General features: G+C 39.1%; 1 long non-coding RNA gene across 1 annotated transcript; it reads right to left on the bottom strand.

Moving 5' to 3' along the window:
- Positions 821 to 1,555, bottom strand: LOC104724067. The gene is made up of 2 exons (XR_757500.2): positions 1,442 to 1,555; positions 821 to 1,183 (listed from the first exon to the last, which is right to left on the bottom strand). It is a non-coding gene; the product is annotated as an uncharacterized LOC104724067 (long non-coding RNA).

Below are 14,798 nucleotides of genomic sequence, written 5' to 3'. Positions count from 1 at the left end.
TGTTATTTTGGCATTGTTCAAAAGGAAAAAGATTCTTACTGAAATTACTTTCAAATATATAACTCCACGTTAAAAGTAAGTAGACTATTTTATCATTTAGTTTCAAATTTATCTCTCACATTAAGCGGAACTTCTACTTCTTAAGCTTCCATCTATGAAACCTATTTATCTATTTGGTTTAGATACATACAATTTTTTGCATTTGTGCATCGAATTAGGTCTTCATCTTATCATTTGGTCTTCCTCACTTATGTTCATACTCTAATTTGTATTACCAAAAGATTGTCTTCATCTTGTTCTTAAATTCTATTCTTAAAATATTGTCCCTCTACATGAAAACACGCAATTTAGGACTACAGTTTGTGACAGTCAAAGCATTTTTTGTCGCAAATATTTGTAACAATTTTACGATTATTTTGCAACTAATAAACGACTACTCATAAAGTAAAGGCAAAACCGTCACAAAATAAGAAGACGACTGAAGTTTTTACTCAAGAAAATATTGCATATCCAGTAAACGAAACAAAATAAGCGATCATATATTTTCGAATATAAAAAGTGTACATGAAGCACATTATACATCTACACATAAATGGTCTTCAAAAACAAAAACAAAAAAAAATTATAAATTAACTACAAATAATTTGCTTGTTCAAATTACCAAATAATTTGCTTGTTCAAATTACCAAATAATTTGCTTGTTCAAATTACCATGCTAGTTAAGCTCTTATCTATCACTAGATTCAAGATCAAAATGTATTTTTCTCACTTAACTTGGCCCTTGGCTATATCGTTAATTTTCTAGACAGTCAGAAACATAAAGTTCAGAACTAATAAATGCGACACAGTTTTCTTTTCCTTTTTTGTCGGTCTAAATACATTTCAAAGCTTTAAACAATATCTAGTGAATCAGTACCGAGATTGGAGTCACTCCAGGTATCATTTTGACAATCTTTAAACAACATTACATATATATCGAGTATATATTGTTCCTGTATTTGAAGGACGTGTGGCATGTGTCACAACGACTTCTTGGTTTCCGACTCGAGGACGTCTACATGGTGGTGGTCTCTTGGTTAATACTTGGGACGAAAATATCGTATTTGGCAATAGGAGCTCCACATGATCCTGATGGTGGAGGGGAGTATATATTTCTGGACCCATACCGCCACCTATTTCATGACTAAGATATTGAAATATTTAGTGATAAATCGTAGCTACTCTCACTTCCCGGATTTGAGAAATATATCAATGATCTTATAAAAACATTACCCACATATATATATTCAACTTGGTGGAGCCTAAAGATTGGAAAATCCATGATCTAATATTTTTTTTTTTCATTTTACTTTACTCTAGTCTTTACCAATATTTCAAAACATGGAAGACTGCAAAGGTTATAAATTGTGTGATTCTCTTGTTATGTGAACAGTGAACTAACCTGGTATACTAGCTTCAACAAGACCAATCACAAACATCAGGAAAAGCAGAAGACGTAGGAGACGAACATGTGACGTTTTCTTCATCACCATTGGCTCATCGTACCTTAAATAAACTAAAAGAAATTATGAGAAACTATAAATAGATAAGAGACTTTTATATTTTGATGCCAGTATATGTTATTAAATATAGCATATTAAAATGAGCTCGGTTGGTAAGGCTAGTTGCTATATTTTCCAACTAATTTTCCTCTCCCCGCGTTACGACTTACGACTTATTTGCATGACTGCATCTACGAAAACTGATTTTTAATGGTTTTATTACCAATAATCAACAAGTCGAAACTCTTTATTTCTTTGTAGTCTTGACGATTTCACACAGCCATGAGCCATCGAAGACCAAAACGCATGTTGTTAATACCCCACGTGTTTGTTTTTGGTTTAAAGATAAAATAAATTAGGCATGGGCATTCGATTTTTTCGGGTTATTTGGTTCGGTTTAATCAGTTTTTCAATTTTTTGGCTTTTTTAAAATCATACCGAATTTACCCGAAGAAAAGTTTGGTTCGGGTTATTTGGTACGGTTATCTGAAGAATTTAACATTCCGAAAAAAATATATTTCGATTAATTTAAATTGAAATAGACCAAAAAAAGAAAAATCATATGCCTACTTCAAATAAATACAGGACCCAATAAATACAGCTAAAAATAGGCCACGATAGAAGCGAGCCCATTAAAAATATACCATTACAAACCTTAGTGAGTAAGTCCAAAAAAACGCTTCAGATATGTACCAAGTAACTCTTAACCAATGTACTTTCTAAGTAAGTAGTTACACCAAAAAGACAACATCATATATAACAAGTTCAAAAGTCACATAATTGACTCAGTAACATCCATTCACTAGAAGAAAACTGACTATTTTTAACGTCTGAAAAACGCTATCTAACGCTACAATAACGTTTTAAGAGACGTTGTATATGTGTCCGTCATCGTAGGTTTAGATAGCATTTTTTTGGTCTGCTGTCATATTGTAGTAATTTTGTAATATACAATAGCGTTTGTATGTATGCAATTAAATATTATCTCATTTGTATATATAATGCAATTTTTATTTTATTTTATTCTGTTACCAATTTTAAATTCCAAAAACCTCAATTTCAATTTACAAGAACAAAAATAATGAATATTATTAATTATAAAAATTTACAAGTACAACAAGTCTTTTTTATAGATGTCGAACTTAACAATTGAGTCTAATGATGTGAACAGAATTAAATGAGAAAAATCATGATCTTTTGTTGCTCATCTTCTTGTTATTTTTGTTGAGCGTTTCGTCTCTTGTGCTGCTTCCGAAGATTGTTTGAGTTTATGTTTTCATATACTCCTTTCCTTCAACTTAATTTGACTTGTCTCTAGCTTGATTCACTTCCTCACGAACCTCCATACACATCATTCTTAACTCTGAAAGATAAAACTACAAAATAACTCGATCTGTATATCTGAAATGAAATAAGAAAAAAGCTTCATAGATTGGTACTCAAAAATACTAAAACTCTAATCACACTCAAATAAAAACAGAGTCAACCCTTAAATCAGATAAATCTAGAGATTTTACCTTGTGAACAAGAAAACTATCAGTGAGGAATAAAAGCAAACACTTGGTGGGTGCATTTGTTCTTTCTCTTGTCTGGTTAATCTCTTAAACGAGCCCAGCGGAGAAAACTTTCTTGCACAGATCTGATAATAAACCTACAAAATTAGCTAACCCAGAAACAAAATTCACATCAACAATTAAAAACCTTGTCAGAAAATCAAACCAATCGAGAAAAAAATTGGAGAAACAAGTCACGAAGAAGAGAGAGAGAGTACTCGTTTAGAGAAGTGACTAAGTAAAATTGGTTGATGAATCGTGCATTCAGAGGAGGAAATAGATCTAAGAGATGAGGGAAGAAGTAGTGCGGATCTAGAACGCATAATCTAGGGTTTTGTTGAATCTCGAGGCCATGGAGAGGAGGAAGAACCCGAGACGCGATAATACTGGATTCGGATCTGAAGAATTGGAAACAACAGAGACGGAGGAGATTTAGACGATGCCCAATCTGAGATTTGGAGGAGTGTTTCCATCGTAACTATGTAACAAAATTCGAAGATCTGAAGCAGGATTATTGTACCAGTGAAGAGAACAAGAATTAGAGGGAAGATAGAGAGAGCTAGTCATTGGACTTAAGGGTTTATGTTAAGGTGTTTCTCGTAAAAGAAGATATTGTGTGTTGAAGAAGGAGATGAGATTGTGTATTTTTGTGTGTCGTTTAAGTGTTAGGTCAATATTCTTTATTAACTTAATCATTTTTTTTTTGTTTGGGGGACAACTTGAGTTTAGATACAATTTTTGTTAAAATATTGGCAGACAATGAAATTTTATTATTCATAACGTTTATCACCTTAGAAACGCTATAAAAAAACGACATAGATCAACCATAGCATAAACACATAAACCGCTATATTAAAGTGCTATTAATACTCATTTTTCTTGTAGTGATTGTTCAAAAGAAGAAGGTATGTACTGACTCAATACCATCCATCGTTTAAGGCTGCAGACTGCTTGCTACTCCATATCAAAAACAGAAAGGATAAAAGAGTAGCTTCCATGATCCTAGGCTGCAGACTGTTAGTCAACATCAAAAAGACAAAAGAGCAGCTTCCGTTTCAAACCTGTAATCATTGAAACACAACACATATTAGCATCTGAACTAGGCATACATTATTACATTCAATCAGAGAAAGTGAAATAGAAAGTGAAGAATACGTAACTTATACTAAAAGTTATTGAGTGAGCATTGCATTCCGAGAATCTACAGAAGCAAACATATTGTTAATTACTATAAAGAGTTAAACTTGTAAACACAACTAAATTTGATTACTTACCAAGAGACTCAAAGATCACAGCTTCTTCCAACATTTGCACCAAGTTAACAACTTCTGCTTGTGTTTTAAAAGAAACCTGCAACCATTGTTGAGTGCATAACAATATTTCAACCATATAAGGAGTCAGAAAACTCTTATATGGATCCAATATCTGGACACTAGTACTGAAAACTGATTCTGAACCTACTTATGAGAATTGGATATCTAGAACATCTTTAGCAACTTCTGATAATATAGGGAACTTTTGGCTATTACACTTCCACCAAGACAGAACATCATAAGGGAAACCCAAAGTAGTCTCCATTCTTATTTCAGTTTTTTTCATTCAAGTAGATATCCAACTCACTGCAACCATCTACCTTTCTCTTAGAGTTAACTAACTTATTGTAGATAACTTCCATCCCTTCACAACCATCCTCATCATCATCATCAGATAATTCACAAGTAGTAGTAGGTGCTGGCTCCGAGTCAGTTGGTTCGTTAACCTCAACAGGTTTACTAAGTCTCAAATTATATTCCTCATACATTTTTTTCATTACACTTAAGACTGAACCACTAAGCTGCGCACATTTAATGGAATCCTTACCATAGAGTTGCTCGATGCATAGATTAGCAAACTGCATCTTGTTGCAGGGATCAAAAACAGAAGCCGCATTCACAAGCGGATTCATATTTATCAACCCATCCCAATATTTTTCAAATTTATCTCTCATTATGTGTGTATTCTTTCTGTCCTTCTCATTACTGTTGCCACACTTGGTAATGAGATTTCTTTCAATGTTTACAATCTCATTGTAACAAAGACTGGAAGTCACTGTTGTTGAAGCAGAGAATAGTAGAGTACACTTGTAAAAGTTCTTGAAAAACTTAACTAACCTTGAAACATCTTCCTAATCAGAAAAGGGGTGGTCCAACCCGTTTTTTTTTTGTATGCTCATCGATTTCAAGGAAATAATCATCATACAGTTTGTCTTCACTCAACATCCTCTCAAATGGTACTCTTAACTTTAGAACAGAAGTCAACATCAAATACGTTGAATTCCACCTTGTGAGAACAACCATAGGCAAACTGCCTCTACAAACCTTTCCCGAATCACACCTCATAGCAAATGACTTCACTCGATTGAAATACCTGACATACTTGATAGCATTCCTAATAGAAACTATACTAGGCTTTGCTACTTTAAGACTATCTCCCACAATCAGATTGAGGATATGGGCACAACATCTCATATGAATGAAATCTCCATCTCTCCCTAATGTTTCTCCTCCTTTGAGCCTCATCTCAACCTTGAACTCTTTCAAAGCCTTATCATTTCCTTTAGAATTGTCAACTATAATAGTAAACACTTTCTGAATCCCTCATTCTTCTAAGCAATCCAGAAGCTTCCCAACAATTGTGGCTCCTTTATGATCTCTGTCCACCTTGAAACTAAGTATCCTTTTTTGCATTTCCTAATTCTCATCAATCCAAAAATCTGTGACAACCATGTAGTTGACAGAAGTTGTTGAAGATACCCAAATATCGGTGGTGAGAGAAATCCTTTGCTTCTGAACACTAAACAAATGCTTGACCTCCTCTTTCTCTTGTAGATAATTCCAGAAATGTCTCTACGACATGTCTTTCTCGAAATTTTTGTAAATAGGCTGGATGTTCAAATAGAAATGCTTCCAACCCTCAGATTCCACAAATGAGAAGGGTAACTCATTCACCACAACCAGCTCATTAACAGATCTCCTAAAGAGCTAAGGATCATACTCAATAACCCTCATATTCCCACTCTTATCACCACATAAGATATTATGTTTCTCCCTTTCAACATGATCCTTGTACATTTTACATCTCTCTATGTGACCTTTCATCGGACTAGTCCCTACTGTTTTCGTGTCACATCCAATCTCTGTACCACAATACCTACAGTTGGCATACTTTCATCCTCTACCCTTTGTATGAAGTGTTGCCATACCTCTGCTCGTTTAACATATTTTTTCTTTGGTTTTGGTGGTAAGCCAGATTCTGGTGTCGCCCTCTTCTTTCTAGTCGCACCATGTTCTTCTTGGTTACAGGTTCTCCCGTCACAGCAGGTTCCTCTTTGTTGTTACCTTGACAAGCCATCTACAAAACAAAGTACAAGTTTAGCATTAGAAAAAGTAAACTCAATCGATTTACAAAATTTAATATAGGGTTAGAGTTTGATCTTTGAAATCCAAAGATTAACAAAAACACAACTTCATAAATAAATCCAGATGAAGAAAGATGAAAAAAATAAATTGGTTAAGGATTTTGTTTCAAATATGAAATTAAAGATAGTGTTATAAATAATTATCGATCCATTAGTGTAAACCGCACACCCTGATATTGTATCCCTATATATATGTTGTATATATCTTATGGAATTGAAAATAATACAAAAGAACAATTCCCTAAAACTTTTGTTTTAACACGTTATCAGCACGCTTTACCAGCCGTCACCGACTTCTCTAATTTTCTCCATCGAACCCTAACCATCTGAGCCAGCAAACACAAATCTCTGCCGTCTTTGCATCTGCTCCCGATCTCACCATCATCATTTACAATAGAGATAATTAAACTCACCTTTAATAATTGATCAGCTTATATATTATTTAGTATACGTTTCATAAGTTGAACATGCGTTCTCATGCATATCCACTTAATTATTTAATTTATGTGGTTACGAAAGTTTTATTGCAATTCCATCTTACCCTAAGTTTTCGATCAAATAATTACTTAATTGTTATAATACTTTATTGTTAGGGTTCGTTGACTTCTCCGTTTAGTTTCTGTTTCTGGTTTGGTAAATCAGTAGATTCTTCTAGCTGGTTCAATTATTGATAATTGCCTTCGTGTTGATGTCCAAATCGGTTATAATTAAAGAGTTTAGTTTGGTGAAATAGAATGTTGAAATTCTCTTTATAATTCGGTGCCGGAGCACAATAAATCGGGCTACAAAATGTACTAGACGAGTTTAAATGAATAAAAGGAAAGACAAAGGACGAGCTACAAGCTTGTCGACTTTAGGCTTTTGGACGAGAGAACAGTCGATTGCATGTTGTTTTTATAACCGTTTTTGTTCCCTTTTCGCATATCCCCTTTTTGAACACTGTACATCTGTATTTATAGGTAATCGTGTCGGTTCGTTCCTCGAAAAGACCAAACTATCCCTTCTTTGCCTTGAGGTTATTTGGGCCTTTTCTGGGCTGGACCTTATGTAGGGGTGAGAATCTACCCCTAACAGTATCCCCCCACTTTCAGTTTGTAGCTTTGTGGAGAGCTTTATGAGGTCGTCGATCGTCCGTCAGATTCCGCTTCGTTGACCGCCATTTTTTTAATCCTAGTCGTCGATCGGCCTATCGTTAGGCGACAAGTCAAATGCTGAGCGGACAAGTAATGAGCATTCGAAAGGTCCTTGGATGGACAAAACTCAAGAAAGCGAAGAGTCGTGCGTGGGCTATCACGGTGTTTGAGGGATGCTGTCAAATCACCACGCGTCGAGCTTGTTACGCGTGAAATTTGGAAACTGAAGAGCCGCATTACACCCAATTCCGAAATGATGACGCCTCGGGGACTCCTCCTTTTTCCTATAAATACCTGGATTTTCTTCACTTTTCCAATTTTATTTCCGAGTTGTTTTCTTTGCTCCCATCATTTCAGTTATTCTCTTCCTTTGCCTTTTACTCGTCTATTTTTGGTTTTCTTAAAGCTTTCCTATGATTTCTCCCCGGTCCACTTCGTCCGATTCCTCTGCGGTGAGCCATCTTCGCCAAGCTACTTCATCCGACTCCGACGATACGACCAGATCTGGTCGTTGCAAGGCAAGATCCCTAGTGACGAGTCCTGTTACTTCAGATTCGCCTTCTAGTTCCGACGCGGCTGGGTTATCCGAGTTTCAACGCCGCATATCTTCCAGTTCGGCTACTCCTAGCTCGTCTGGTCTCCCTTGCAGGACTCTTTCCCGTGTCGACGAGGATCTAGATGATGTCAACATTCTGGTGGATTGTATTGTTAAACGTGGATCTCTTCCGGTAATTGCCGACCTTCCGGGGGCCAAATGACATATTCTCTCCTACGTTCCCAAATCCTCCTCTAAGCTTGAGTCGACTCTGAAGGCGGTTAGGCTTGGAAAACTCTCTTCTCATCCCGCCATTATCGCTCTAGAATGGAACCATTGTCCCTAGGATGCTCCTGAGGGTTTCAACTGTCTCTCGGAGAAACGTTTTACCGACTGTGGGGTTACCTTTCCCCTCCCTCCCTTTCTGATGTCGTACTTTGCTAACCGTGAGGTAGCACTCTCTCAGTTTGCTCCGGCTACATTTCGGAATGTGGTCGGCCTCTCGATTTTTGCTAAGAGAGCCGACGTCCGACTCACAGTCGACCACTTCGAGGAGCTCACTCGTTAGACGGTGACTGATAGGAAGAAGAAACCTGGTACCCACTACGTTAGCTCACATAAGCCACTGCTCAACGAAGGGGCGAAAGGGAAGACTTATAACTGGGAGGGATCGTACTTCTTCTTAAATGTGGTTCCGGGGGTTGTTGAGGATCCTACGATCCCCTTGTTTTCTGGGTGGAACCTTTCACCTGGTAGCCGATCCTGATCCATGACTTGTCTTTGTTCCTTGGGCGTTGCCGTTGATCTCATTTTGTTCTTTTTTTTCAGTTGTTGTCCCGAGGTGCCTTCTTCCTTAACCTTACGCCTTCCAAGCCAAAATCGACGCGATACAGGCTGCGAGACCTTACATTTGGCCAGGAACTGATTCGAAGAGAGGAGGTCGCCTGAGAAAAGAGCAAGCGTCCTTGAAAAAGAAACCTGTCACTCGTCCAACAGGCACCCCTTTTTTTTGGTGCCTTTGTTATACCGCTGGAAATTCGACCTTGGCTAACAAAATTCTTTTTTAGCTAAAACAATTGGAAGGCTTAATCTGGACGTCCATGATGTGTCTGCCCGCTATCGTCGAACATCTGAGCCTTTTTCTTTGCCTCTCATGTCTTCTCGCTCTGAGAGTCAGTCTGACGTTCGCCCACCCAGTACCGACTTGTCGCTGAAAGCTCTCTCGCTCCCTTGCGATTCTCGTTTAGCCGAGGCTCGTGCGGGTAAAAGGCCCGTCAAGGAATCATCTCCTCTTCCTCCGATTCACTATGTTGGTTCTACCGAGACTCTTCCTCAAGGAAAGAAGGTTATGAGCGGTTCGAGGAATTGAGACGAGCCAGTTTAGAATCCCTCCAACAAGAGGGAAGGTCTAAAATCCGATCGATATGACCCGTAGAAGAAGCAGAAGACAATAGATTATCGCAGAGATTTTCACCATACCTCAGCTGCTCGGTCTTTTCCAAACGACTCGGTGGCGTGTACGGATTTATTCCGCAAGATTCACTATGGTTCTGGTCGTCTTTTGCCGATCAAGAAGATGAGTGAGAGTGAGAAACTCATCGACATAGCAAATGCTTCCTTCGAGGTTCGTCTTCCGTGACCTCTATTCCTTTATCACTTTTGTCTTGTCTTTGAGTCTTGGATCTTTACTCTTGGCTTGATACTATTGTACCCTATACACCTTATCACGCGTATAAACCATCTGGCTTCGTGCTACGAGCATCGTGTACGTGGCTTTGAGTCCTCTTGTCCGGGGTCCTCGGGTTCTTCAGCTGAAAGGATCAAGAAGCTCGAAGACCACCTGGAGGAGGCACTTGGCTCCAACTAAAGGGTGAGTGACGAGGCTTCTAGGCTGTTTTAGAGAAGGATGACCTTCTCTCGAAGCTTAAGGCATCTGAGGGTTCTTGTGTCAGGCTTCAGCTTGCTCTGAACTGCGAGACGAAGAGGCTGAGGGACCGTCGCGGGGAGTTTGATTTTTATTAGAAGATTCACGCCTACCGAAAGCTGGCCAACCGTGCGCAGAAGCTTCTGGACAGGCACAGAGCGCATGCTGAAGCGATCGAGGGATCCAGGTCGAAGTTCCTCGAATACAACCAAGCCATAGGGAACGTCCGAATGCTCGAGGCACTCATCGTCGACGGTCAGATTTCCCTTTTGGTGAATGGTGTGAAGGAAGGGGTCGCCGCTGTGGTGTCTCAGTTAAAGGAGGAGATCCTCGGGATTGATATCCCATACATTAGTGCCGAGGATTTTGATATCTCTTTTGTTTTTGTCGATCCTATTCCTGATTCCCCCAAGTGGATTTCCTCTCCGGACAGTGGAGAGATTGTCGGGCAAGAGGGTGAAGAAGAAGAGGGCGACGGGCCTGAGCGTGAGGATCTACCCCTAACACTTCGTAACAGAGATCTTCCAATTTCGTAATTTTGTGCGTCATATTCAAATTGTTATATGGTTTTGTGTGGTTAATTCTCTCAAACCAAAAACATAACTTATTAATTTATTGTGATGTCATCAAAAACTGTTAATCTCAGAATTCTCTGTATTATTCACGGTGAATCAAGCACAACTATTTATACAGGGCACACATATTATCTAGATCCTATATTCTAGTGATAGAGACAAATCTCTAGTTCATACATGTATATCAGTATATCATAAACCATGGATGAGACCAAATTTATGCTAGGTATATTGCTAATACTCCCCCTCAAGGTGGTGCATGAAGGTCTCGAATGCCCATCTTGCCAAGAAGATAATAGAGTTGCAGACGACCCAGTGCCTTGGTTAGTAAGTTAGCGAGCTGTTCAGTTGTGGGGACATGGTCTGTAGAAATGGTCCTTGCCTGAACCCCATCACGAACGAAATGGTAGTCATTTTCAATATGTTTAGTGCGTTCATGGAAGACTGCATTTTTGGAGATGTGAATAGCAGCTTGTTTATCACAGTACAGAGGAATGGGACGTGATTGCGTAATACCAAGAGAAGTAAGAAGCTTCCTTATCCAAAGAATTTCTTGATACGTCCATGCCATGGACCGATACTCTTTCTCGGCAGAAGAACGAGAGACTGTATCCTGTTTCTTGGTCTTCCGAGAGACTAGGGAATCTCCAAGCATGATGACATAACCCGAAAGCGATCGACGTGATAGCGGACATGCAGAGTAGTCAGAATCACAATAAGCAGAAACAAAGAGATCAACATCAGAGCTGAGGAATAAACCTTGTCCAGGAGAACCGTTCAAATAGAGAACGACCCGTAAAGCTGCCTCCCATTGTTTCAAGCGAGGTTCCTTGAGAAACTGAGCAAGTAAGTGAACTCAGGGCGAGTGACGGACAGATAGACAAGACGGCCCATGAGACGACGATACGCTGGAGGATCCGAATAGAAGTCCCCTTCAGCACGCGCAAGAGTGTGATGCTGTTCCATAGGAGAAATGTCTGGTTTACAACCAAGCAGACCACATTCGGTAATAATATCAAGGGCATATTTTCGCTGGGACAGATAAATGCCAGCATTACTTCGATAGACTTCTATACCCAAGAAGAACTTCAACGGCCCCAAGTTCTTCGTGTGAAAGCATTGACTGAGTTAGGCTTTAAAGTCTACAACAAGATCAATGTCATCACCCCCAATGATAAGATCATCGACATAGACCAAAACCAAGACAGTGGAATTGCCTTTGAAGAGAGTGAACATGGAGTAATCAGAATAATTCTGTTTGAAACCGAACTTAAGAAGCGCTTGAGATAACTTGGCAAACTAACACCTTGGAACCTGTTTAAGACCATAAAGAGACTTTTGTAACCTGCAGACCTGATTGGGAGCAGTTGCAGTAAAACCAGGAGGTAACTTCACATATACATCTTCTTCCAAATCACCATGCAAAAATGCATTGTGAACATCCATTTGATGTAATTCCCAGTTCTTGGCCGCTGAAACCTTGAGCAATTGTCGCACTGTATTCATTTTGACAACGAGAGAAAAGGTTTCATTGTAATCAGTACCTTCCTCTTAACGGTTGTCGTGGATGACAAGTCGTGCCTTATGCCGTTCTATTGAACCATCAGACCGATACTTTGTACGATACACCCATTTACAACCAAGTGCATGCTTCCCTAGTGGCAATGTAGTAACATCCCAAGTATGAAACCGCTCCAAAGCACCAACTTCGGTTCCCATTGCCTTACACCAGATGTCAAGTAAAGAGGCTTCTTTGTAAGTGAGGGGATTAGTATTAGCCGTTATTGCAGCGCAGAACATCTGTTGAGGTAAAGACAACCGATGACATGACATATACTTTGTTAGTGGATAAAAACACTTACTTGAAGACTCGGTATTGGAGAGATCAGGAGCCTGGGGGTCTATCATAACACGAGAAGCGTAGGTTACGTAAGGCGTAAGAAGAACTGAACGAGTGCGAGTACGATTACCTTGCCCCATTTCAACCTATAGAGAACTCGGAGTATGAACTTGTTGTACCGTAACAGAAGTAGCCGGAGAAGAGAGAGAGGAAGGTGCAAGTGGAGAAGAAACTCCCCCTGTCGAAGACGACAGTGAGTCATCAGGGGCATCAATGGTTGTAGAGGCAACTGGAGATAAATCTTGCGGAGAAGAGAGTGAGGAAGCCGAAATAGAGACGGATTGAGAAAATATTAAGATGCCCGTGACAACTGAAGATTGATTTCATGGTGATTAGAGGTTAGAACACAAAAACAAAAGAGAAAAAAAATGTAGAAGCTTAATCGACAGAGAGTTGAAATCGCAAGGATGAAGAGGAAAACACCAAAACCCTAACCATTCTCTTTTATACACCTTCGTGTGACCTAATGGGCTGCAAAGACTCGGCCTAATAAACAATTGCAAACCTGGAAAAACTCAATTAACCCATTAGTGTACACTTAATCTTTTTCTTTTTTTTTTGTTTTTCGTCTTCATGCACTTGCCTAAACACATACTCGCATTAATGATAAGCGACTAATAAATCACATTCCTCTCCCTTAGAGGAAAAACTTAACAAGTTCATGAACCAAACAAATGATACACACATCCAATTATGGTGAACATGAAGGCATCCAGATCGAGGATCAGACACACGTGAGCAAAAACAAATTCTTTTTTGTTTTGTTTTGTTTTTTTTTTATAAAAATAAACAAGACACTAAACATAACTTTACTGTGTCAACCACATGTTCAGAATCTTCGCCAGGAACTATCATAACCTCTTGAATTGTTGAAGATCAGAGACTTATTGCTTGTGAGTAGTCTTTCATACTGGCATGCCTTTAGTCTGCAGTCCATCCCAACATGTTAAGGCAGCTGGAGATAATCTCTTAGAAGAGCACATTCCTTTCTTTTCATTTTTTCATTTTTTTATTTTTTTTATTATTTCATGATGACACTTTGCCTTCTGTTAGCTGTTTCACCGCCTTGGCAATCAGTGACATCACTTGATTTGTCAATCACTGATTCCAAACTTGCCATCCAACCAGGACATTATTCCAGAAGATGTATGTGCATGTCTCTTCACAGCTCTTTGACCTCCTTAAATCATGACAACGTTTAACAGGGTGGACAGACCGGCATGACAACATCTATTTACCATAGTTGCTTTCAGAGTGCTGACCTTCTATATATTCTAGGATTTCCATGATCTGTCCCAGCGTACGTTCCGGTCTCAGATCAACACTGCTTAGGAAAACAAGTTAGAATTCACAGACACCAATGGACTTCCTTAGATGCACAAATATGTTGAAGTCCAAAGGCTTAGTAAATAAATCAGCTAACTGAAAATCAGTGCTCACATGGTCAATCTCAATCAGCTTCGCCTCAACTAGTTCACAAACAAAATGGTGTCTAATATCAATGTTTTTGGTTCGCGAATGCTGAACAAGATTCTTGGATATATTTATTGCACTCAAATTATCACAATGAATTAAAAGAATATCAGAATCCATACCATAGTCAGAGGACATTTGCCGCATCCACAGGAGCTGTGTGCAACAGCTTCCTAAGGAAATGTATTCAGCCTTAGCGGTTGATAGAGAGACACTGTTTTGCTTCGTGTTGTGCCATGATATCAGGATGTTGCCCATGAAGAATCAGCCTCCACTAGTACTACGACGATCATCCACAGATCCTGCCTAATCAACATCGTAATACTCACTCAGACTGGTGTTGGTGTCCTTGGTGTAGAAAAAACCAAGGTTCACCGTCCCTTTGATGTACTTGAAGATCTTCTTAGGCTTGGCTTGATAACGTGCACAGATCTCCACTGGCAGACATATGTCTGGACGACTTGCTGTCAGATACAACAGGCTTCCAATCATTCCTCTGTATAGTCGCTCATCTACATCTTCCCCTCCTTCATCTTTTGAGAGTTTGTCATTTGTGCCCATAGGAATTTTTGCTTCTTTACTATTTCCTAATCCAAAGCGCTGTACCAACCCTTTAGCGTAGGTGATTTGAGACACGAAAATCCCATCAGCTGATTGTTCAACTTGCAACCCCAGAAAGTATCTTAGCTCTCCCACCATACTGAGCT

Source organism: Camelina sativa, chromosome 11 (assembly GCF_000633955.1).
Source record: "Camelina sativa cultivar DH55 chromosome 11, Cs, whole genome shotgun sequence".
In the NCBI taxonomy this organism is placed as follows: domain Eukaryota; kingdom Viridiplantae; phylum Streptophyta; class Magnoliopsida; order Brassicales; family Brassicaceae; genus Camelina; species Camelina sativa.
Note: the sequence above shows the minus strand (reverse complement) of the source record. Positions and strands in the feature narration are given on the sequence as shown.